The 22,032-nt window shown below is 51.0% G+C and overlaps 2 long non-coding RNA genes and 1 pseudogene across 2 annotated transcripts; 1 reads left to right on the forward strand and 2 right to left on the reverse strand.

Annotated features, from left to right (window-relative positions):
- Window positions 1-13,806: 13,806 nt before the first annotated feature.
- LOC125106861 (spermatogenesis-associated protein 31E1-like) lies at window positions 13,807-17,331 on the reverse strand (annotated as a pseudogene).
- A 62-nt stretch (window positions 17,332-17,393) lies between these two features.
- Window positions 17,394-18,666, reverse strand: LOC125106213 (uncharacterized). Its single transcript, XR_007129272.1, has 3 exons — window positions 18,621-18,666; window positions 18,155-18,316; window positions 17,394-17,778 (listed from the first exon to the last, which is right to left on the reverse strand). It is a non-coding gene; the product is annotated as an uncharacterized LOC125106213 (long non-coding RNA).
- Window positions 18,667-19,292: 626 nt separating this feature from the next.
- Window positions 19,293-20,517, forward strand: LOC125106214 (uncharacterized). The gene is made up of 3 exons (XR_007129273.1): window positions 19,293-19,359; window positions 19,394-19,397; window positions 20,240-20,517. It is a non-coding gene; the product is annotated as an uncharacterized LOC125106214 (long non-coding RNA).
- The last annotated feature ends 1,515 nt before the right edge of the window (window positions 20,518-22,032 follow it).

Consider the following 22,032-nt stretch of genomic DNA (forward strand, 5'->3'; position numbering starts at 1 on the left):
TGTTTGTATCCTAGTTGGCATTTGTTAAGCTTATATTGCTATATCCATGACTTTCCTCAGACTTGTGGAATGTGTGGCCATTATTTCTTGCAGTAACTTCTCTGCCTTTTTCTCTGTCATTTCTCCCCTGCATGTCCCATAATGTCTATATTGGTCAGCTTGATATTCTCCCATCATAAGTCTCTCAGGCTCTGTTCACTATTCTTCCTTTTTTTCTCATTTTACTCTTCATTCTCAATAGTTTCCAAGGACCTGTATTCAAGTTTGCTGAGCCTTTCTTTCTGTTTGCCTCTGCTATTGAACCCCTCAAATGATTATTTTTTCAATTCAGTTTTGTATTTTTCATCTCCAAAATTTCCATTTGATTGTTTCTTTTTAAAAAAAAAAGATTTTGTTTATTTATTTGACAGACTGAGATCACAAGTAGGCAGAGAGACAGGCAGAGAGAGAGGGGGAAGCAGGCTCCCTGCTGAGCAGAGAGCCGGATGCGGGGCTCCATCCCAGGACCCTGGGATCATGACCTGTGCCAACAGCAGAGGCGTTAACCCATTGAGCCACCCAGCCGCCCCTCCATTTGATTGTTTCTGATAATTCCAAATTCTTTGTAGATATTCTCATTTTGTTCATATTTCTTGATTTCCTTTATTTCTTTTGTCCATGTTTTCCTTTAGCCTTTAGAGCATATTTAAGGCAACTGTTTTAAAGCCTTTCTCTAGTAAGTCCAAGCCAGTGTTTCTTTAGGGATGGTTTCTGGAGATGTATTTTGCTCCTTTGAATGAGCCACATTTTACTTCTTCTTTGTATGGCTTGGGATCTTTTATTGAAAACTGGATATTTTTAAAAACAGCCCCTTTTCCCAGGCTTTGCATGCTGGCTTCATGCAGGGGAGACCCTTGCTAATCAGCCTGGCATGCACTTTTCTCATGCCTGTGTTGTCCCTACATCTGTGCACGTGCTCTCTTCCCAGGTCTCCCATTGGTATGGCTACTTTTAATGTCTTCCTCTCTGTAAGGTTCACACCCTGGCTCATTTTAGGAATGTTAGCTGTTCTATTGTATTCCTTAGTCAGTAATCACTTGCCCCAGATGTCTGTGTCTGTATTTACCTTTAGGATGTTTTTCACAAGTCGTACCTGCTGCTTCCAGTGATTTCCCCCCTTCTGAGCTGTGAGCCACTTTTGGTTGTCTGAACTCTGTCTTGGGTGTCCCAAGACCAGTCCCTCAGGTATCCCCTAGACAGGTTAGAAATCAAAGGGTTGCAGATTAGTCCTCTCTGCTCTTTCTGGTTTGCAGAGGGGACTAGCTTGTGGCGACTACTCTGCTTAAGCTGTTCTGCCCAGCACGGTCACTGGATTTCCTGCCCTGCCACATGTGGCTCATTCTTGACCTGGCACTCTCTTGGTTGCTGTTGCTCTTTTGCTGTTCCCACAGTTCCCATATGTTATTTTAGTTAGTCTCTAGTTGTGTATTTTGGTGTTTCTGTGGAGGGAACAGGCCTGGAGTTTTCTTGTGTGTCATCTTGCTGACATCACTCTCCTGGATTTTTAAGTAAGTTTTTAAAATATTCAGTCTATTTCAAAATGTGCTGGTGCATAAATGTTCATGTTCTGTTATTTTCATCTCCCAGTTTCCATATTTTTAAAATGACAACACAGTGTGAGTGGGTTCCAGTTGATAAAGTTCTTGAACCTAGGTGAGGTTCGGTGGGGTGAGGTTCGGAGCCGATGGCTAAGAAACAATTCTTAAGACATCTTTGGTGCAAAAATGTGGTTTATTAGAGCACGGGGACAGGACCCGTGGGCAGACGGAGATGCTGCCCCGGGGATGTGAGGAGTGGCTGGTTATATACACAGGAGTCGGGTAGGAGAGGACAAAGGGGTGTTCAGAAGGGCTATTGGGGTGAAGAAGACTGTCAGGATATTGAAGGCCTGGTTACTATCAAGCCAAGGCCGCTTTCCCTCTAATGAGGCACTAACATAAAGACAATTGGGAGTCTCCTGGTGGAATGTTACATTCCTGCTATCAAAGCGTCCTTGTTAGTGAGATTTAGGCTTAAAAGAAATTTAACTTTATTTACTTTTCCTTCTACCTCAGCCTCCTTCAGTTTTGTTTATGGAGGGGAGGGTGACATTAAGGCTTGAGGAACTGAGTTATGTGCCTCTGGAAATTGGGCTATTGATAAGGTAACTTCTTTGTTGTAAAATCTCTAGGACATTTGTAAACCAAGGGAGACTCTGTCTTGCAGGATTGTGATCTCTGCAAGTTAACTCTTTGTTTCTCGTTTATGGCAGTCAGGGGTGCCTGAGGAATATGACACATATTACCGAGGGGAGCGGGTGGAGAGGGGGTGCAAGGTGCCAGCTTTTGTTTTGTTTTCAGCCAGGCTCCTGCTCCCTCATCACAGTCACTGCTGGAAGAAGAAGTTCTTTACCCTGCCGGCCTGATATGTGTGATGCCTAAGAGGACCTTTAAACTGAGTGACCCTGTGTGAGTGGAGAGGCTCCTCCTTGCACACAGATGTGCTTCCTGCACTGAGGGCTGGTATCCTTCTCTCCAGATGCTGCTGGAAACACCACGTGTCTGGACACTCATGGCATGAAAGGGCACTGCCAAGGCTCCCGGGTACCAGGGACTGTCCCAATGGTGCTCAGGCCATGACAGTTACTGTAATAACATGCCGGCGAGCAAAGCAGCCTTCCCTCCTCAGGGGAGATTTGTGGGCAGTGTGTGACACTGATGGAGAGCTGGAACCCCACCTGGGATGCAGCAGGCTCCTCACCTGTCCCTGCCAACCTCCGGCCATCTCCTGTGTGCCTCTGTCGCTGGCTCTGCAAAGCCCCTCTGCCCTTCCCTCCTCCAGCCCATTTTCAGGCATCTGCACTTCCTTTTTCCTGTCCGATGTTTTCTGAGGGCCAGCTGGATATGACAGTCACCCAGGGGGGAAGCAGTGCCATCTCCAGGACTCACTAAATGACCACTTCTGTGGGGCACATCCTCACAGCCCAGGGACCCCAACAAGTGCAGCAGGGAGGCTGCTGGCAAAGAAGAGACAGGTCCACAGGCCCCCTCTCGGCCCTCTCCAGGGCACCCCCTACAGAGGAAGGAGGGACAGTCCTCTTTCCGACATCAGGCTGCGGAGGGTTGAGGACTCGGGATCAATTCGAGTCTCTCAGGGCCCCGGCCCTCCCCCAGGGAGCCCTGGGTGAGCCGCAGCCACACGAGATGGGAACCCTGCTTCCTGCGGCCCCCACCCACGCCCAGCTAGTCACTGGAACTCTGCCAGATGCTGACTTCATGGCAGCTGGTTGGAAAGGAAGGGAAACCCAACCATAACAAAAGCCAGGCTGGGCACCAGGAGGCAGACCACCTTGGCAACCTTCCAAGAACTGGTCTCACTCCATTTTACTCAGTCCTGATCACTAATTAGCTCCATTTCAGATACAGTCTGTAAAGATAGATTCCCAGCCCAGGTTCCCAGCAGCCCCACTCCCCTTCCCCACTCCAGGCCCTGCAGGGTTGTCCCACTGGAGCAGGTGTGGGTCTGCACCCCGAAGCCTCCCTGGGTGCCCCTTGCCTGGGGACCCCGTCGCCCTTCCTGGCTTGGACACTCAGGACCCCTCACTGTGCAGTGTCCTGACCTGGTTTGCAGGCTCGTCCCCTAGCCAACCCGTGTCCCAAACGTCCTCCAGTGTCCCGGGGGCAGCCTGCCAGCCCCCGCCACAGCCTCCTTCCAGCTCAGTTTCTTCCCTGCAGGTGTGCTCTGCCCCAGTTGTCCCTGCTCTGGTGGCCTCTGTCTAAACTCCGTGCTATGAAACCCTGCATCCACTGCCTCCTCCTCCAGGGAGCACTCCCTGACTTCCAATGAATGCACCTACTGCATTTTGCCATGGACCCTGGGCTCTGGGGCTCCCAATCTGGTGGTGCTGGTTCCTGGCCTGCAGTCCCAGCCTGCACAACCCTGAGAGTCTATCTGGCCCCTTGCACTCAGTGTCCGGTGTGTTTTCTCAACCCATCATTCATTGTAATCTTGTAAGGAAAGTATTTACTGCATTTTCAGGTGAAAGCAGCTGTCATATCATAGAAAATAATCTCTTTACATGATTCTCTGTATATAGAGCATATTGTAGTTCTGTCACTGGTGGGTGGGCAGGGCTGATGTAAAATATTTTACAGGATTCCTAGTGCCTAATCACCAGAGTGATGACAAAGGGCAAGGACAACTATGACAGCTTCTGCAGAATAATTTTGAATTCACAAAACCCATTCATTCTAAGACTGAAAAGTCATGTATGACATAAGCCTATGGTGACAACATCCACAAGCACATTTTTCTGGGTCCCCTGCCCTTAGATCCTCTCTGCACAGGTTAGCCTTTCAGCTGCATTCAGGACTTCTGACTTGCTCATGCTACAATATCCCATAGCTTTATGGCTCATCTCATCTAGTAAAATGAGTCATAAAAATCACACTTGAATAAATACTGAACAAAGGTCAAACTAACTCTTTTCATAATCATAAAAAGATAATATCAGGAACTGTGATTGTCCTTTTTGTAAAGCATTCTAAAATTATATAAGTTAAATTATGTTTACTTAGCACACACTGTCTTTTTAAAATCAGTCCTGTACATGGTGAATGATCTGAGGGACTGGACCACTCAGACAGATCTGCATAGCCTCCTGTGCTAGATGTCCTGACATCTTCTGATTCATGGTTTAAGAAGTCTCATAGTGTCTTAAGAGACTGGCAGAAGTATGACTTCTCCTGTCTCAATCATTTGTCATGCAAGGTCTTCCTTCTAGTGTATTTTACACACTCAGAATTGACTAGTCATAAACCATGGCTGATGGTTATAAGAACAGGGTCAGTCATGAGCAGAGAAGCAAGGATTTCAGGCGGAGAGGAACTGAGCCATTGTGATCCACTGTGCAGGAAAAGGGCTCTCTGAGTTCATCAGGCATCTAGGATGCAGGGCACCTTCTACAAGTCTGGTTTAGTAAGTCACTTAGCTTTCCCGGACCACATGATTTGTATTGAAGATTCTGTTTTCTGCCAATACCACTCTGTTGTGAGTGGGGGAGGTTAGTCCCCCTTGTGGGGTCTTTAAGGAACATTCCAGATTGGTTGTGGAAGTCACGTGCAGGAAAGCTAAGAAATGACCGGATTTGTTATGTTCACAGGTGCTAGGGCAGGAGGCACAACCGGCTCTCCTTGCTGGTGGCTGCAAGGCAGGCAGGCCCAGGAGGTGACCGTATCCAGTAAGTGCAGACCTGAACCACAGAGAACCCCTGGGCAGGTCCCTATATTCTGGGTTGGGATGGCCACAAAGCCTTGAGGGGATTTCACTGTTAACATTTGGAGTCCCTGGGTCACAGACAGTGGAGGGCGAGATGGGGACCTTGTGACAGGAGCCAGCCTGACCACCCTGGTGGGCCCGGGAGGGGGCTCACAGCCTGTGCCTCGTGATGTTGACTCATCAGGGAGAGAGGAAGTGCTAACAATTTACGATCAATCTTCACCCTTTAGTCTCACTTTCAACCTTATTTTCCTTCTCAGGTAAGAGAACCAAGACTCTGGTACTGCCCAGGACAGTTCCAAAATATATAAACAGTCTTTCATCACCTGAAACTGACAGAGAGGAAACATTTCTGTTCATTAATGGTGATGTGGAACTGAGATTTGTGCATTCTGATGAGGCTCAGGGGTCCATGGTGTCCGCAGGACCCTGGACCTCAGCTCCTGGCCACCTTTCAGACTCCTCGGTGCATCTGTTACTGTCTGAAAGAAAAGGACACTGTGCCTTTCTGTTTTCGTTCCTTCTTTTACTTTTTTCTTCCTACCTGGCCTGGTTCCACAGATTGTCAGCCATGGAATTCCTGTGCTTTCTCTCAGTCTATAAATCACAAGCACCCCTTCCCTCCTCCATGGTGGGGGCTAGCCAGGGCATCACTGTCCCCTCAATTTTGCATGGAAAGAGTGGAAGTCCATGAAGAGTCAAAGACATGCACGGACGCTGCAGGACAGTCAGGAACTCTGCATTAGAGCTACTTAACAGATACTGTTTTCTTCCCTGGCCCATCACTGCCTCAGTAAGATTACATGTATGTCACATGTGGGCAGAAGGATCTCATAACCCTAGTTTGTAGCAGCCACCACTGTGTCCTGGGAGTGGGTAGCCAGGAGCTGAGGTGGGGTGCTGCCTCCAGCGAGGGGGGCAGGGAGCCCAGGGGAAGCAGTGCTAAGCGTTCTCACTGCCTTTGATCTTCCCTGTTACTACCCTGGGCTGTGGTAGGACTCTGTGGGCAGATCATGTGGTCTCCAGGGCTCTCCCAGTGGGTCCAGCTGAGAAGCCAGGATCCCAGGACACAGACCCCCAGTAGTCCCCTAAACTGTTGGCCGCACAGAGCGGGGCAGGTAAGCCCAGTGATGGGAAAGGCAGAGCCCGCACAGAAGCAGCAGAACATGTCAGTGGCTCCTCTGGGCTGAAGTGAACCTTCAAGAAACAGTCATTGAATGGAAAACACCACCCTGTATCAGGACACCCAGCACACTTAGGTCACTTTCAATGCACAGCGTTCTCAAAAATACAAACTAAAAGGCTTCGAGGCATGAGAATGGAACGGGAAAATTATATCTTTAATATTTCCATAATATTTGAAGTGGGTTTGTAGAGTGAAAAAAAAGTAGTCAAAGTATTTTTTCTAAATAACTACTTAAGCAGCAGTAAACATTGAGAAGAAAAATAGCCCAGGACAGAAATATAATAGAGACTGCACACATTCATGAATCTGTCTGACCCCTAACAAGCTTAGCTTGGGAAGCATGGAGCATTTCCTATGTTAGAAGCGGAATTATAAATCGCTAAAATACACACTTGATCACAGTACACAACATTTTTATGGCTTCACTTGAATGCTCACTTAAGAATTTTCTCTGAGGTGTACTCAGAACAGAGACAGTTAAACAATAAAAGTGAGGTATTGTAAGACCATAATACTAACTTAGGAATAGTGGGGTAGAAACAACTTCCTCTGGCTCAGTCTTTCCTCCTGTTTTGTTTTTTGGGTGGCAAGTTTTGAATGAAGGAAGGATGGTCTTTCCATGCTTATGGGAAAGAGTGCCAGAATTTTCTGCCTTTCTTTCCATGCAAAGCAGGCCTGTGAGGGGCTAAGCTGTACCTTTCTCCTCCAGATGTCCCTGGCTTCTTCTGATGGGGAATCTTGGCTCTCTCTGCTGTCCTTTAAACTCCTGGGCATTGGTGAAATCTTGTCATCGGGTCTTTCTTTTAGTCCGAGTTTGTTCAGCTTTGAGCCCATCCAGCTGAACCCTCCGAGTGCTGATGGGGTAGTTGAAGGCATGAGACAGATGAAGGATTGGCTAGACAGTCACTCAGCACCCTAGTCTCAATGTTTCTTTCTTGGTGTTTCCCCTGAGAATTCCTACTTAATGTTTCCATGACTCAGCAGTCCTATTTGGTAGGAAAACCGAGGATTATGTGTAGATAAAACCTCCCATCAGTAAGTGGATTCCTCCCAGCGTGTGCCCTAGTGTGGGGGACATTATTCCAGAAACCTCCCACGCTCAGTCTCAGGGGCAGGCCTCTCGGGGGGTGACCCCTTGGCCAAACAACTTTCCCGACCTCTGTTTTTCTTTCTTTCCATAAAAAACAGCCTGATTAACCTTAATACACAGGGTCATGGCATGGATTTATTGAGATCCTGCTTATGAAAAAAAAGCACGTTTAGTGTCCTGGAAACAGATCTCAGCACAGATGAGCCCCTTTTCTTCAGATGTCTGCCTGTCTGGTTCAAGCCAGCAGAGAGGCTGATGGGGGGTCCTCTTCCAGGCTCCATGCCAACCCTGGCTGTTCGACAAATACTTTTGGATGAACAAATGAAGGAGAGAAAGTAACTTAAAAGAATGACACAAAAAGGTAGTTCCATTTCAGAAAGGGACTTCTCCAGATTGAAAAGCTTTTATGACTCATGGTAAATCAAAAGTTTGAGGCCTCACTGGCCCCTCAGACTCTGTGGGAAAGAATAGGAGGGATGTCTTGACAGTGACCACTTCTAGGATTTTTCAAATCCCACATCATAGTTTGCCCTATAATTGCAAAGTCATCGTTGCTTATGTGTATCGTCCTTCTCTATAGTTGATCTGCTGCAGGTCTCTGCTGGTCTGCTTAAGCCTCAGGGGTGAGGCTTTTTTTTTTTTTTTAAGATTTTATTTATTTGACAGAGATCACAAGTAGCAGAGAGGCAGGCAGAGAGAGAGGAGGAAGCAGGCTCCCTGCTTTAGCAGAGAGCCCGATGTGGGGCTCGATCCCAGGACCCCGGGATCATGACCGGAGCTGAAGGCAGAGGCTTAACCCACTGAGCCACCCAGGTGCCCCAGGGGTGAGGCTTCAATCACTAATTCACTGTCTTGCTTTCTTAGCATTTACATGAATGAGATAAATGTTTGCTTTTATTCATTTGTAGAAAATATTATGTACTACATTGGCATTTCTGAAATGTAGGAAAGGTTTGTGATAAAATGTGGGAGGATTCAATCTCCTAGATGAGGGAGAACTTTCGTCTAAAGCATTGTCTAATGTCTGTGAAATAATCCAGAAGTGAAGTGGCAAAAAACAACCTTGCTTTACAAAGCAGACAACAGCAACAAACTTTCCTGCTCTTCGTCACTTACATGGATTGATTCCTGTGAACGTGGGAGCTGTTAGGGGAGCAGTTAGGGGAGTGGTTAGAGGAGAGGTTAGGGGAGCAGTTATTGGGTGTGGTTAGAGGAGGGTTTAGGGGAGAGGTTAGGGTTGTGAGCAAGGTGCTCTAAGCCAAGGTCCTGACTTAGGGCTTCATGCAGAGGAAAACCTCCACAAGCACAGAACATAACCATCATTACCATTTTGTGAATACTTCAGTTACGTATTTTCTCCTCTCTTGCGTACTTCGAAAGTTAGTTTAAAAATGTCAGGGGCACCCGGCTGGCTCAGTCGATTAAGGCATCTCCTCTCGGTTTCAATTCAGGTCATGATCTCAGGTCCTGAGATCCGGCAGTCTGGGCTCACCACTCAGTGGGGAGTCTTGCTTGTCCTTTTCCCTTCCTTCTTGCTTCCCTTCTCCCTTCCTCCTCTGCTCCTCCCCCTGTCCCTCCTCCCCGATAGAGTCTAAGAAACAAAATTTTTAGTTAACGTAAATTTCATGAAATTTTAGAAACCGATGGTCTTTAGTTACATAAGTGGCCAAACACCATCAGAAATGGATTGCGAGGATGCGTAGCAAAGCTCCTCAGTTAGAGGAGGAAGTGTGGTCCATAGTGGTGTGCACACAAGCTTCTAGAGGAGATCCTCCTCATAGGAATCGGCAGTGCAGGATGCCTGCCCTCAGGGGACCCTCCCCACTCTCCCTTTCGCACCGGGGCGTTCATGGCCCCTGTCATGGTGTTTGTCACAGCCCAACAGCTGCTGGGAGTCTCTCAGTACGGGATGGGCTTGGTCTCCAAGTGTTTCTGAGAAAGCCTTGCTGTCTACAAAGTGGATGATAATAAGTAATAGTAACATGATAAGCAGAAACTTAGCCCCTGCCCCTGTGAGTCTCTGGTGGAGACCTCTGTGTAGGGTCGTGCTGAGGAGTCTCTGTATGGGTCTCTCTGTGCATCTCTGTCAGAGGTCTCTGTGCACCATCTCTGTGTGGGTCTCTGTCTGATGTCTCTGCACATGGTCTCTGTCAAAGGTTGCTGTGTGGGGTCTCTGTGTGGGTCTCCATCAGAGCAATGTGTGGAGGGCCCCAGAGGACAATGTTGGGCTGGGAGCAGAGCACGCAGTGGGGGCGGCCCTCCTACACTCCACCCTCCTTTCTGGACATGTCCCTTCCAGCCGAGGGTGGGACAAGCCCCATCTGAGGTTCTCCTGCTCCTCCAGACTCTGGGGTAACCAAGACCGGGAGCCAGGCCAGTCTCTTGGCCTCTGAGTCCCCACCAGTCCCCTGGGAGCCATCCTTGGCCACCCGTTTATGTAAAGGGCACAGACCACAAGTCCGTCCCAGGCCCACAGTCCTACAAGTTTTTCAGATTGTGCAGAAGTTAACTTCTCTGCCTGAAGGCCTTGCTTGGGCACCTGGCCATCCATGTGGGAGCTCAGGTGGCTTCTGTACAACCCCTACCCCACTCCTCCCACCCCCTCACCCCTGGGCTTGGCAGCTGGAGTGGGGCCAACACCCTGAGGGGAGAGCCGCAGGGCCTCTAACTTCTCCCTTCTGGGCCCTTGGGTGGCAGTGGGACACCAAGGGTCCTCAGTCATCACACCAGCCATTGGCACACCCTGTCACTTGGCCTTCTTCCTGGACTCCCACCCTAAGCGCAGGGTCCCCCCCCGCCCACAGCCACACACCCTCCATCCCCCAGAAGGGGAAGGGGGTGCTGGTGAGCAGGCCCCTTTAGTGCCCTGGGGCTGGGCAGGCTGGTCCCTGGGGGGGGGGGGTCTCTGTGGCACCCCAAACACACCCTCAGAGCTGGGTGTGAGCTTGTCCCTTGCTGCTCTGAGTGTGAGAAAAGGGGCTGCATGGAGCTAAGATGGGATTCCCTGGGGAGAGAACGCTCCTGGGGTAGCTATACTCTACTCCCCGCAGGAGACTGGGGTCGGGGGGGGGGGCAGGATTTCTCACCTCTCCCTCAGGGCCAGCCTTTTGCCTCCCAACTGCAGGCCCCACTCTGACCTAGGTCTCCTTCTTCCTGGAGACTGAGCGGGATTTCTGCCTCGGCAGACCCTCCCTACAGCCACACAAGTTCCAGATGGAGGGAAAGCAGGAGAGTATGGGCAGAGCGAGGTCCTGGTCTGGGTCTTGTTCACTTTTTCGTGGAAACCGAAGGAGAGCGGGGAAGGGGGCAGGGGTAGACCCCTAGGTCACCCATCCTCCAAGGCCCCATTTGTTCTGGAAGCCAAAGCAGGCCTTCAGGGAGAGCGGACCCTGAGAGTGGCACACACAGAGGCAGCACCACTCATGAGGGGAAAAAAAAACATATATTTTGAGGAAGCAAAATAACTGTGGCACACAGAAGCCATTAGCTCATAGAGGATGTGCTAATGTGAGGGAAAAAAGTTTTTCTCTACACCATTTGCATTTTTCCTTGGAGGAAAGTTGTCCTCCCAGGAAATGTATGAGAAGCACACAGTGGCTGGCCAGGTGAGATGTATCTTTGAAGGAGGCAGTGCTTGGGGTAGTGGGGCTGCTGGGTGAGACCTGAAGGGCCCAGCACCAGGGACCTGTACTGGCAGGGTCGGCCTGAGCACCCCGGCACACTAGTGGGGAAGGGCCACGTGATCCACTCAGTCTTGTTGGCATAGCTGTGGCCCCTGGGGGTGCCCTGTGGACCGGCTGTCTCCCTCATCACTCTCTTCTCTTGGTAGGAGAGGACCCTATGGTAGCAGACATTGGGGTCTGCCAAAGCCTGGAGATCGTTTTTGCACCAGCTGAACACTGGGGCCCTGAGCCCCTGGTGAGGCACCATTTTCTCCTCTAGGATCCACCCCACAGCGGTCACGACCACCTGAGCCTTGGCAAAAGCACTGTCCATGGCCGACCTGCCCATGACTTGTCCCCGGCCCTGGGATGATGAAGGCTTGCCCTTTTGAAGGGAATCTTCCAGTCTTTTGCCTCTACTGGGAAAGAACCACTGTAGCAAGTGTTTCATCCTTCTCCTGAAGTAGTATTCCAGAGGAGCCTCCTCTTTCTTCAGCAAAATCTCACAGACCTTGCTTCCCGAGGCCTCTGCTGACTCCTTGCTCTGGATGGGACGTCCCACCTCACTGATCTGGAGGACCTTCATTTCTGACAGCTCTTTGGCAGGCTCTCTCGAGGGGGACCTCCTGGAGCTCTCTCTCTCTCCTCGGGGGGAACACATGACCTGCTCAGGCTCTTACATTGGTGCCGAAGTCCCAGGGGTCCTGACTGCCTGTGGGGGCTCTGACCATGGGATCTTTGGCCATGTAGCACCTGAGAAGTAGATGTGTCTTCACTGGACCTGCTCTGGAAGCCAGAGAGAGATCCCTGAGAAGCCAAGACTTTGGCAGCAAGGAACACGTTGGACTAATAGTCTTGAAGGAGACTCTCAGTGACACAGTCTTGAAGGAGGACCCCAATTTCATAGTCTTGAAGCAGCACGATGGGGGTGGCGTCATGAGGCTGATTCTCTGACCCTATCAACCTCTGGGGCTCTGATCCCCTACACCGTGCCTCAAGGCATAGCTCTTCTGGGTCTCGGGTGACCAACTTTGTAGGTTGCAGAGGGCTGTCGCTTTTCCCTGAAGACCCTGATTTTCTCAGCTTGCCATAGAGGCCTTGATTGTTGGCCAGCACATGGGTTCTAAGGGGACTCCCCAGGCAGGGGCCTCCTTGACCTCCCCAGCCTCCACGGGCTCTTTGGCACTCAAATCCTGGGACTCTAAAGTGAGCTCTAGCACTGTCATGTCCCGTGAGACCTGACTCCTGGTCACCCTCCTTGGCTCCTTCATGGCCGTTGCTGGACTTGGACTTGACTCCAAGGTGCTGTTCATAAGAGTCCTCAAGGCAGTCTCATTGTGCCAGCTTCTGCCCCAAAAGCTGTATGTGAAGGTCCGAGAAGGTGGCCTGGCCCCTTGTCCAGCCAGAGGGACACCACCAGGTCAAGTCCCTGCCAGAGCCTGATGGATTTCCTCACATGTAGGCAGAGAAGCACCGAGGGAACAACCCCCCCCCCCCCAGGTGGGATAAGACTCTTTCATCACCTCTCCTTGATAGGGCTAAGGAGGATTTCCCACGAACTTGGGCCCCAAGCCAGCCTTGGGTACACAGGTGGCTGAGCAGGGAGGGGAAGATGAGAAGAGGAAGCCCTTCTTCAACTTGAAGAGGTTTATAGGCTTGAGAACCTTGAGGAGGAGGCCCCACTGGTGCTTCACCCCAAGCCTTATATGTGCTTCTAGCAACTGCTGAGTGTATGGACTGAGGATGGAAAAATCATGGGAGGTGGTCATGCAGGGTTCCCAACCCTTGGAAAGTGCTGGCTTTCCAGGTTTCCCGAGAGGGCTTGGCTTTCTGGGAAGGTCCGAGGTGTGGTGGGCAGCAAGCCGGGAAGGATGAACATCCAAAGGGATCCAACCCTCTCTGAACTGCCCCAACTTCCTGAAATGGGCTCTCAGATCCTTCTCTGGGCACTTCTCATCTGTGCTGCTTGTGGAGGGCTTCAGGTCTGTGTCTGACTCCTCAGGATTTATTCCTAGAGCCTTCCCTGGAGAGCTCGTTGCACCCCTGTGTAGATCTTTCCGGATCCTCCCTCCACTGGACCTTGAATCCTTGCCCACACTTTTTCCTGGTATGGTCCTTCCTGGCTACTTGGACCCAGTCCTCTGTGGCACCTTCCATCCGTAGACTCAGACTCGGATGTGGGACTGTGCCAGCCATGTGCCTGGGGCACCTTCTGGAACTTGTGGTGAGGCTTTGTCTTCAGGGATAGCTGGATCCTGTGGGGCGGGCCCCTTTCTTGCTTCATGAACCTCTTCCAAAGGTGCCAGTCCAGTTGCTCCCAGAGTGCAGAGTCCATCGAGTCCCCAGGAAGTACAGAGACTGACCCTTGGACTTCGGGGGCATGGCCACCCTGCGGAAGGTCTGGAGGATCTGGGCTAAAGACTTCCTGAGATTTTTTCATCACAGCAGGTACCTTGCTGCTTTCTAGTTGCTTCTTCAGAAAGTGACATTCCAGGTTTTTAATGGCAGTTGACATGTAAGACTGTGTCTTCTGGGCTACAGGGCAAGACCCCTCACAGTTCCCCATCTCCAGTGGCAGAGAAGGCGATCCCACTGGGACAGAGGGTGCAAGGCGGAATGGGGTCTGGGGCCCAGCTAGAGGCTGGAGCTGGGCCTGCTCCAGGGGGAGTGGCAGGGGTTGATGGGGGAGAGCTGGGCTTGGTCCAGAGGGACCAGCTGGGGCTGAGCCAGAGGGAGGGGCAGGGGCAGGAACAAACTCAGAGTCAAGGTTTGAGGCGGGGCCAAAGTGTCCTGTAAGTCCTGGGTCAGTGAGAGGTGGGGAGCCACATTGGCCTGAATCTGGAATGACAAGGCATGAGAGAGCTCATTGAATATGATGGACGGGAACTCCAGTGGGAGATCTGTCACCCTGACAGTGGCCACCAGGGACTTGCTGTGCAGAAAGGGGAGACCCCAGAAGAGCTGGCTGCATTTCTGCTCCAAATTGTCCCCTGGAATCTTGGGATGTGGGGGCGTCTCAGGACTGAGCAGCTGTTTTGCTTTGCCCCTCATGCTCCAGAAGGACAGGCAGCCTGCCCGTCCTGCCCATCACCTGGGGACTTGAACATTCTCCCAAAAGAGGTCAGCTGGTAGTTTGACCTTTCCTTCTTTTCCTTCTCCTTCCAAAACTTCAGTTCTGTTCTCTTGGTGATGAGTATCTCCAGAAGCTTCTGGACATCTGTCTTGATGAGGGAGGGACCTAGTCTCTCCCTGTTTGTGTGTGGGGGTGTCCCCAGAACAAGGTCTCTGGTGGGCCATGAGACAGAGGTGCTTGATGGGACTCCAAGTGTGTTGAGGTGGACAGGTTCCAGGCTTTGGCAGCTGCCTGTCACCAGGACAGGGCCGAAATGGGGCAGCGTGAGCAGCCCAGGCCCGAGATGGCTGGGACAGGAGAAGCTGTCCTGTCAGCTGACCAAGGCGTGTGCAGAGCCAAGCTCTGTGGGATAGGACAAGGTGGGGATGCCCTTGAGTCCCACTGAGGGAGAGTCAAAAAAGAGTCCAGCCACTTTGGGGCTAAGGAGGCTGTCAGAGGACAAGGGGAGGCCTCTGAAAGATGGAGACATGGCGGGGATGGGGGAAGAGTAAGTGGCTGGTATGAAAAGCCATCTGGGCAGAGGAAAGGCTCTGCTAGCCAGGAAGTACACAGGGAGGAGTGTGAACCAACAGAAATTGAGGAGGTCATTGGTCTTGCTGGCAGGGTGGAGGCAGGAGGCCAAGGGGGCCCCGTCGCTAGAGCACGTGCAAGTGAAGGGGCCACGGTGGGAGCAGCATCTTCCACAGGCTCCCTGCATAGCTGATGGGCTCCAATTGGCAGTCCTCAGCACACCTGTCCAGGGGCTGCTTGCAGTAAGAACTGGTGAAAGCCCCCCTGGTCAGAGAGCCTCGCCAGGTGGCTGCAGGAGACAGGAAGAGTGAGCTGCTGCTGCAACAGCCAGGGCTGGGAGCGGTCCCCACAGTCCTCCATGCCCCACACCCATGTCACAATGCTCCTGCTGTCCCTCAGCCAGGGGCTTTGGTCACAGTCTGTCCCCATGGCTCCTCCCAGCCCCCCTGAACAGCCCCAGAAGCCATTCCCTGCACCCTGGGGGTCACACCATAGACTCCGGGAGGCCCACCCAGGGGAGAAGGGGGCAGATTCTTTACCTTTGCAGAAGGGAGAACAGGTCTGATCCTCTAGCAGATCTTGCAGGAATCTCTGAAAACTGGAAACAGGAGACGGGGTCACAGCAGAAGGCGGGGCCCAGGGGTCTTACAGGAGGCTGGGTACAATGTCCCTTTAGGGGAGACCTTTAGGGGATTGGACTCAGGAGCCTCAAACAGCATTGTCCAAGGCCACGTGCCCACATGGTGATTGCAGGATTCATGATGGGGAACGCTTTGTCTTTTCCAAAGTGCTTCCTCGTTCATGACCTTGCTGGGCAAGGAAGGACTGCGTGGCCTCACAGAGGAATCTGAGCAGAGTTGAACAGCTTATCCACTGTGGGAGGAGGAGGTCCCGCCCCCAGCCCAGGCCCTGGGGCCACTGCCCAGCGACACCCATTTCCAGGCTCCGGTCTTCATTCTGTCCCAGAATCTGGGAAGCCTCCCAGTTTCACTTTCCCTCCCGAGAGCCCCCAACCCCCCACCCCGTGCTCTGTTTCCTGAGGGAGGGGCTCAGGTCCTGGTGTCCTGGAGACAGTGGGGCTGGGCCCTCAGAGCAGGGGGTTCAGTGTAACTGGGGCACGCTGGGGTGAGTGGCGGATGCTCACCTTTTAGAGTCTGGTTTTTCTTGCTTCTCTTGCTCCTCACTGGATCCCCTTGGTACTGAGATAAGAGAACATGGGGAGGTTGGGTCCCCCGCCCCAACATCAGGTGACCCAGTGCTCAGGGGTCTGACCTCCACTAGAGAGGCAGCTCTTAACCCTGGCCCTCAGCCACCGGTCACTGTGTTTGGGATGCTGTCCTGGACCCCTCCACCAAACCTGGACTCCGGCCCAAGATCTTCGGGGAGAAATCCTCATGTCCCTCTAACCCCTGCCCGGTCTGGCTTGTCCTGGATGGATGGTGGTCTACGCTCTCCTGAGAATACACGTTCTATTCTTTCCCATCTCAGGAGTCTCTCCAGTGACTCGGAAAAGTGGAAGGAATAATAGAAAAGAAGATAGAATCACACTCTGCTGGGTCGGGGCCAAGGGTTCCTCACCTTCCTGCTCTTCCTGTATTTCTTGCGTGGTGGTAAGGACGCATCAGGCTGCAAATAGGAAAGTAATAGGAAAAAGTGCCCCAGTCCCCATATAAAGGCAAGGATGGCATTAATTTGCCCAGGAAGTGGGACTGGAGCTCAGCCAACCACCTGTAAATAATTTCTAAGGAAAGAGATAATTCTCCATTTCTTTTCTCTGAAAAGCATTAGTATCCGGTCGCACTGCTGCCCTCAGGCAACTGAGCCCTGGGTGTAGAGGGGCAGAGACAAGCCCCATGCCTACATCACAGAGCTGTGGTCTGGTCACAAAGGGCCATTGAGGGCAGGTAAGGGACACAAGTAGCTAGACCACATCCCCACTCCACCACCAGCCCTGTAGCTCCGTCATCCCTCCACCCTCCCAGGCCTGACACTCCTACCTGCTCACCCTGCTGGAGACAGACCTTTGTCAATTCGCCAGGTGGCTGCGGGCAACAGGAGGCATGAGCTGCCACTGCAGCAGCTGTGGCCGGGAGTGGTCCCCATGGCCCTCCATGCCCCACACCCACGTCAAAATGCTCCTGCTGTCCTTCAGCCAGGGGCTTTGGTCATGGTTCCTGTCCCCATGGTTTTTCCTAGCGCCCCCCACCCCCGCACAGCCCCAGCAGCTGTTCCCTTCAGCCCCGGGGTCACACCATTGACTCAGGGAGGCCCACCCAAGAGAAAAGAGGGCAGATTCTTTACCTTTGCAGAAGGGAGAACAGGTCCTGAACCACTACTAGATCTTACAGAAGGCTGGGTACAATGTCCCTATAGGGGAGACCTTTGGGATTGGACTCGGGAGCCCCAAACTGCACTGTCCAAGGCCACATGCCCACACGGTGATTACAGGGTTCATGGTGGGGATCGCTTTGTCTTTTCCAAAATGCTTCCTCTTTCATGACCTTGCTGGGGGAGGAAGGATGGCGTGGCCTCAAAGAGGAATCTGAACAGAGTTGAACAGCTTGTCCACAGTGGGATCAAGCAGTCCCGCCCCCAGTCCAGGTCCTGGGGCCCTGCTGAGTGATACCCATTTCCAGCCCCTCAGGGCTTCGTTCTGGCCCAGAACCTGGGAAGCCTCCAGGTTCCCCACTTCCTCCTGGGAGCCCCCCCACCTCCCACCCAGTGCTCTGTTTCCTGAGGGATGGGCTCAGGTCCTGGTGTCCTGGAGACAGTGGGGCTGGGCCCTCAGAGCAGGGGGTTCAGTGTAACTGGGGCACGCAGGGGTGAGTGGCAGATGCTCACCTTTCAGAGTCTGGTGTTTCTAGCTTCTCTTGCTCCTCCTTCTCTGTGGCTCCCCTTGGTACTGAGATAAGAGAACACGGGGATGCTGGGCTCCCCGCCCCAACAGCAAGTGACCCAGTGCTCAGGGGTCTGACCTCCACTAGAGAGGCAGCTCTTAACCCTGGCCCTCAGCCCCCGGTCACTGTGTTTGGGATGCTGTCCTGGACCTCTCCACACCTGGACTCCAGCCCAAGATCTTCGGGGAGAAATCCTCATGTCCCTCTAACCCCTGCCCGGTCTGGCTTGTCCTGGATAGATGGTGGTCTACGCTCTCCTGAGAATACACGTTCTATTCTTTCCCATCTCAGGAGTCTCTCCAGTGACTCGGAAAAGTGGAAGGAATAATAGAAAAGAAGATAGAATCACACTCTGCTGGGTCGGGGCCAAGGGTTCCCCACCTTCCTGCTCTTCCTGTATTTCTTGCATGGTGGTAAGGACGCATCAGGCTGCAAATAGGAAAGTAATAGGAAAAAGTGCCCCAGTCCACATATAAAGGCAAGGATGGCATTAACTCCCCAGGGAGTGGGACTGGATCTCAGCCAACCATCTGTAAAGAATTTCTGAGTCTTTCCTCTGAAAAACATCAGTGTAGGATTGCACTGCTGCCCTCAGGCAACTGAGCCCTGGGTGTGGAGGTGCAGACACAAGCCCCAGGCCCACATCACAGAGCTGTGTTCTGGTCACAAAGGGCCCTTGAGGGCAGGTAAGGGACACAAGTAGCTGGACCACATCCCCTCTCCACCACCAGCCCTGTAGCTCCGTCATCCCTCCACCCTCCCAGGCCTGACACTCCTACTCACTCACCATGCTAGAGACAGACCTTTGTCAATTTGCCTTTCATCCTGTGTGGACCTCAGAGAATACCTGTTCCCCCTAGGATCTCCAGTTGTGCCCCATTAGTGTCATAGCTTTTGAAACTCTGGAGTTGTCCTTGGAATTTTGGTTAATTCCCAGGAACTTTTGTCTGTAAGGGCCTACTTAATCAGAGGGAGCCATTTTGTTGTTTATGCAGTAAACTTAGATTGGCCCTGCCCCTCCCAGAGGAACTTACTTGCAAAGCCTAGATACAAGGGCGGGTCAGGCCAGGTACAGACAGCCAATCAGTGGGGCACGCATATATCTAGTAGGGTGAATTGTAATTCAATTGGCCACCCATGTGTGACCTAACACAACTGTGCAGTTTTCTCTGTGTATTGCAATCTCATTGGCCACCTGTGTATAGCCCAGCTAAACTACCTCTATAAAAGTAAGTCTGTGAGGCTGGGAGGGGTCACCTATTTGCAAGAGACATCCCTGACTGGTCAGTTTGATTCTTGATGCTTGGCACGAAATAAAGCTTTGCTTGACCTTCACTTTGTATCAGTCTCGCTCCTTTGATCACAGACCCTAACAATGTCCTCTGCCTGCAGCTCCAGTCTCCCCACATAGTATGTTCTTGCCTTGCATCACCCTAGTACAAAAGAAACTCCAATTTCTTTTGTGGTTCTTTAGCCATGTGTATTTTGAAAACATCTTAAGATGTTTTATTTCAATTATCTTCACTAACTTCAGCTAGAGGGACTTAGAAAATTAATGATTATTCAAAATTTACAAAGCTAAGGAAGTACAAAAGAAAGTGAAATAGTTAAACCTCCCAGGTATGTTTCTCAGTCCTTTGTAGTGTTTTTCCTTCTGAAATGAGCAAAGAGTAAACTGCAGAAACACTTTCACAACATTCTGTATAGGCACACATGCACATGCTCATGCACATTCCTTAACAAATCCAGCATTTTCAAATCTTGGAATCAAGTTTTCATTTTGTTTTGTTTTTGCTTTTTTTCAGTTCAAAGATTTCCTGTAGTAATTCTTGTAAGTTTGTATATCTGGGAATATCTTTATTTTGCCTTCATTTTTGAAAGACAGATTTGCTAGGTATGGAATTCTAGGTTGACAATTTTTTTAAAGATTTATTTATTTGAAAGAGAGAGAGAGAGAGAGTGTGTGTGTGTGTGTGTGTGTGTGTGCGCGCGCGCACGAGCAGGGGGAGGAGCAGAGTGATAGGGAAGGAAACCCCCCACTGAGCAGGGCACCTGACATGGGGCTTGATCCCAGGACCCTGAGATCATGAGCTGAGCTGAAATGAAGAGTCAGATGCCCAACAGAATGAGCCACCTAGGTGCCTGGACAAGTTTTTCTCTTTCAGCTTTTTTACTAGTGTCATTTCAGGGCCTTTCCCCCACTGGTTCTGATTGAAAGTCAGTGGTCATCTGTATATGAAGGGACGTTTTTGTCTTGCAATTTCAAATTTTCTCCCTTGTTTTTCCATGGTATGACTGTGATGTATCTAAGAGCATATATGCTTGTTTTTATTTCACTGCAGGTAAATATTGACTCTATAATTAAGGGTTTCCATCAAATTTGATAAGATTTCAGCCATTATTTCTACAAGTATTCTGTATTCCTCCACATTTCTCCTTTCTTTCTGAGAACACCCCTTTAAGTAGGTAAGAACTTCCAAATGAGTCCACATTTCTCCCAGGCTTGCAGCGAACTGCTACCCGAGAGCCCAAGTTTCTCAACATTCACATCAGTGTCTAGAAAGTAGCTTTGGTTCTGCAAATGTCTTGGGAATGTAGTGTTTTGCTGACATCATGGAAAGCTGCCTGTGTGATGAAGTCATGTCTGTGGTGGGGCTGTGAGTTAGAGCCATCGCTTTGGAAGATGCTTCACCATGACCTGGTCCAGGCTGAAGAGAGCAGGCCTTTTAAAAGAATGGCTCTGCTGCTAGTGTAAGGGCCTGGTTGGCCAGAGGGAGCCATTTTATTGCAGTGAACTTAGATTGACCCTATGCAGTGAACTTAGATTGACCCTGCCCCTCCCAGAGGAACTTACTTGCAAAGCCTAGATACAAGGGCCAGTCAGGCCAGGTGAAGACATCCAATCAGAGGGGCGTGCATATATTTACTGAGGTGAGATCCCATTGGCCACCTGTGTGTGGGCGGGGCTCAACCACTCCTATAAAGGTTAGTCTGTGAGGCTGAGGCTGGGGAGGAGTAGAAGAGTCGTTGGAGGAGTAGAGTCGAGGTCGGAGGAGAGCCGTCAGAGCCGGGAGAGCAGTCAGAGCTCTTGTAAGAGCCGTCAGAACTCTTGTAAGAGCTCTGAGAGCTGTCAGAGCTGTCAGAGCTCTTGTCAGAGCTGACAGAGCTCTTGTCAAAGCTGTCAGAGCCATCAGAGCCGTGAGAGCTGCCAGCGGCCCCGCTGCCCCAAGCCGCGGCCTCAGGGAGTGGCCTCGCCAGAGCAGCCCCTGTCCGGGGAGCGGCCCTGTCTGGGGAGCAGCCTCGTCCAGAGCGGCCACGTTGGGAGTGGCCTTGCCAGGGTCATCGTCGTCACCTTTTCATAAAAGACAGCCCTGACCGGTCAGTTTGATTCTTGATGCTTGGCGCGAAATAAAGCTTTGCTTGACCTTCGCTTTGTATCAGTCTTGTTCCTTTGATCACGGACTCCAACATGCTAGAGCTAGAGAAAGCCCGCTATTTTGTAGTAATAAAAAACGGGGACCAACCCAGTCCCATCAAGTGGAAGGTATGTGCTCTGCAGTACCGTGTTCAAGTTACAATGAACTACAGTGAAACATTGTAAGTGTAAATTACATAGACATGCTACCAAGGAAGAAATAAAAGCGACTTGCAGAAAAATTGTGCAGGATGGTTGCGTTTGTTCTAGTTTCAAAACTGTACAAAATCAAATACAATTTAGCGATGCATTTACTTTGGTAAAAATATAAAGAAAACACAGAGATTAGTGAACAGGACTGGTGGAGGGGGGAGGGATGTACAGATGACTCCAAAGATGTGGATGATACTGCATTTCTTAGAAAGGCTGGGATTGTACGGGTTTCTTTTCCTTATTCCTTACATCTTCTATTGTTGGGTCCATGGTCAAAGGAGCGAGACTGATACAAAGCAAAGGTCAAGCAAAGCTTTATTTCGCGCCAAGCATCGAAAATCAAACTGACTGGCCAGGGCCATCTCTTGCAAAGAGGCAACCCCTCCCAGTCTCACAGACTAACTTTTATAGAGTAAAGGCCATGTGGTTGAGCCTGGCCACACACAGGTGGCCAATTGAATTACAATTCACCCTATAGTAGTTATTTGAACTAGCCTACCACCTTAGTCAGAATTGGCGCCCAAAAGGCAGGGCCCACATTCTTGGGTGGTTAGTGAGGTGCTTTCCTGATTGGATGTCTCCACCTGGCTTGGCTCATCCTTGTATTCTGGGCTCTGTTACCTCCCCCTGA

This window comes from Lutra lutra, chromosome 8 (genome assembly GCF_902655055.1).
Source record: "Lutra lutra chromosome 8, mLutLut1.2, whole genome shotgun sequence".
Taxonomy (NCBI): Eukaryota; Metazoa; Chordata; class Mammalia; order Carnivora; family Mustelidae; genus Lutra; species Lutra lutra.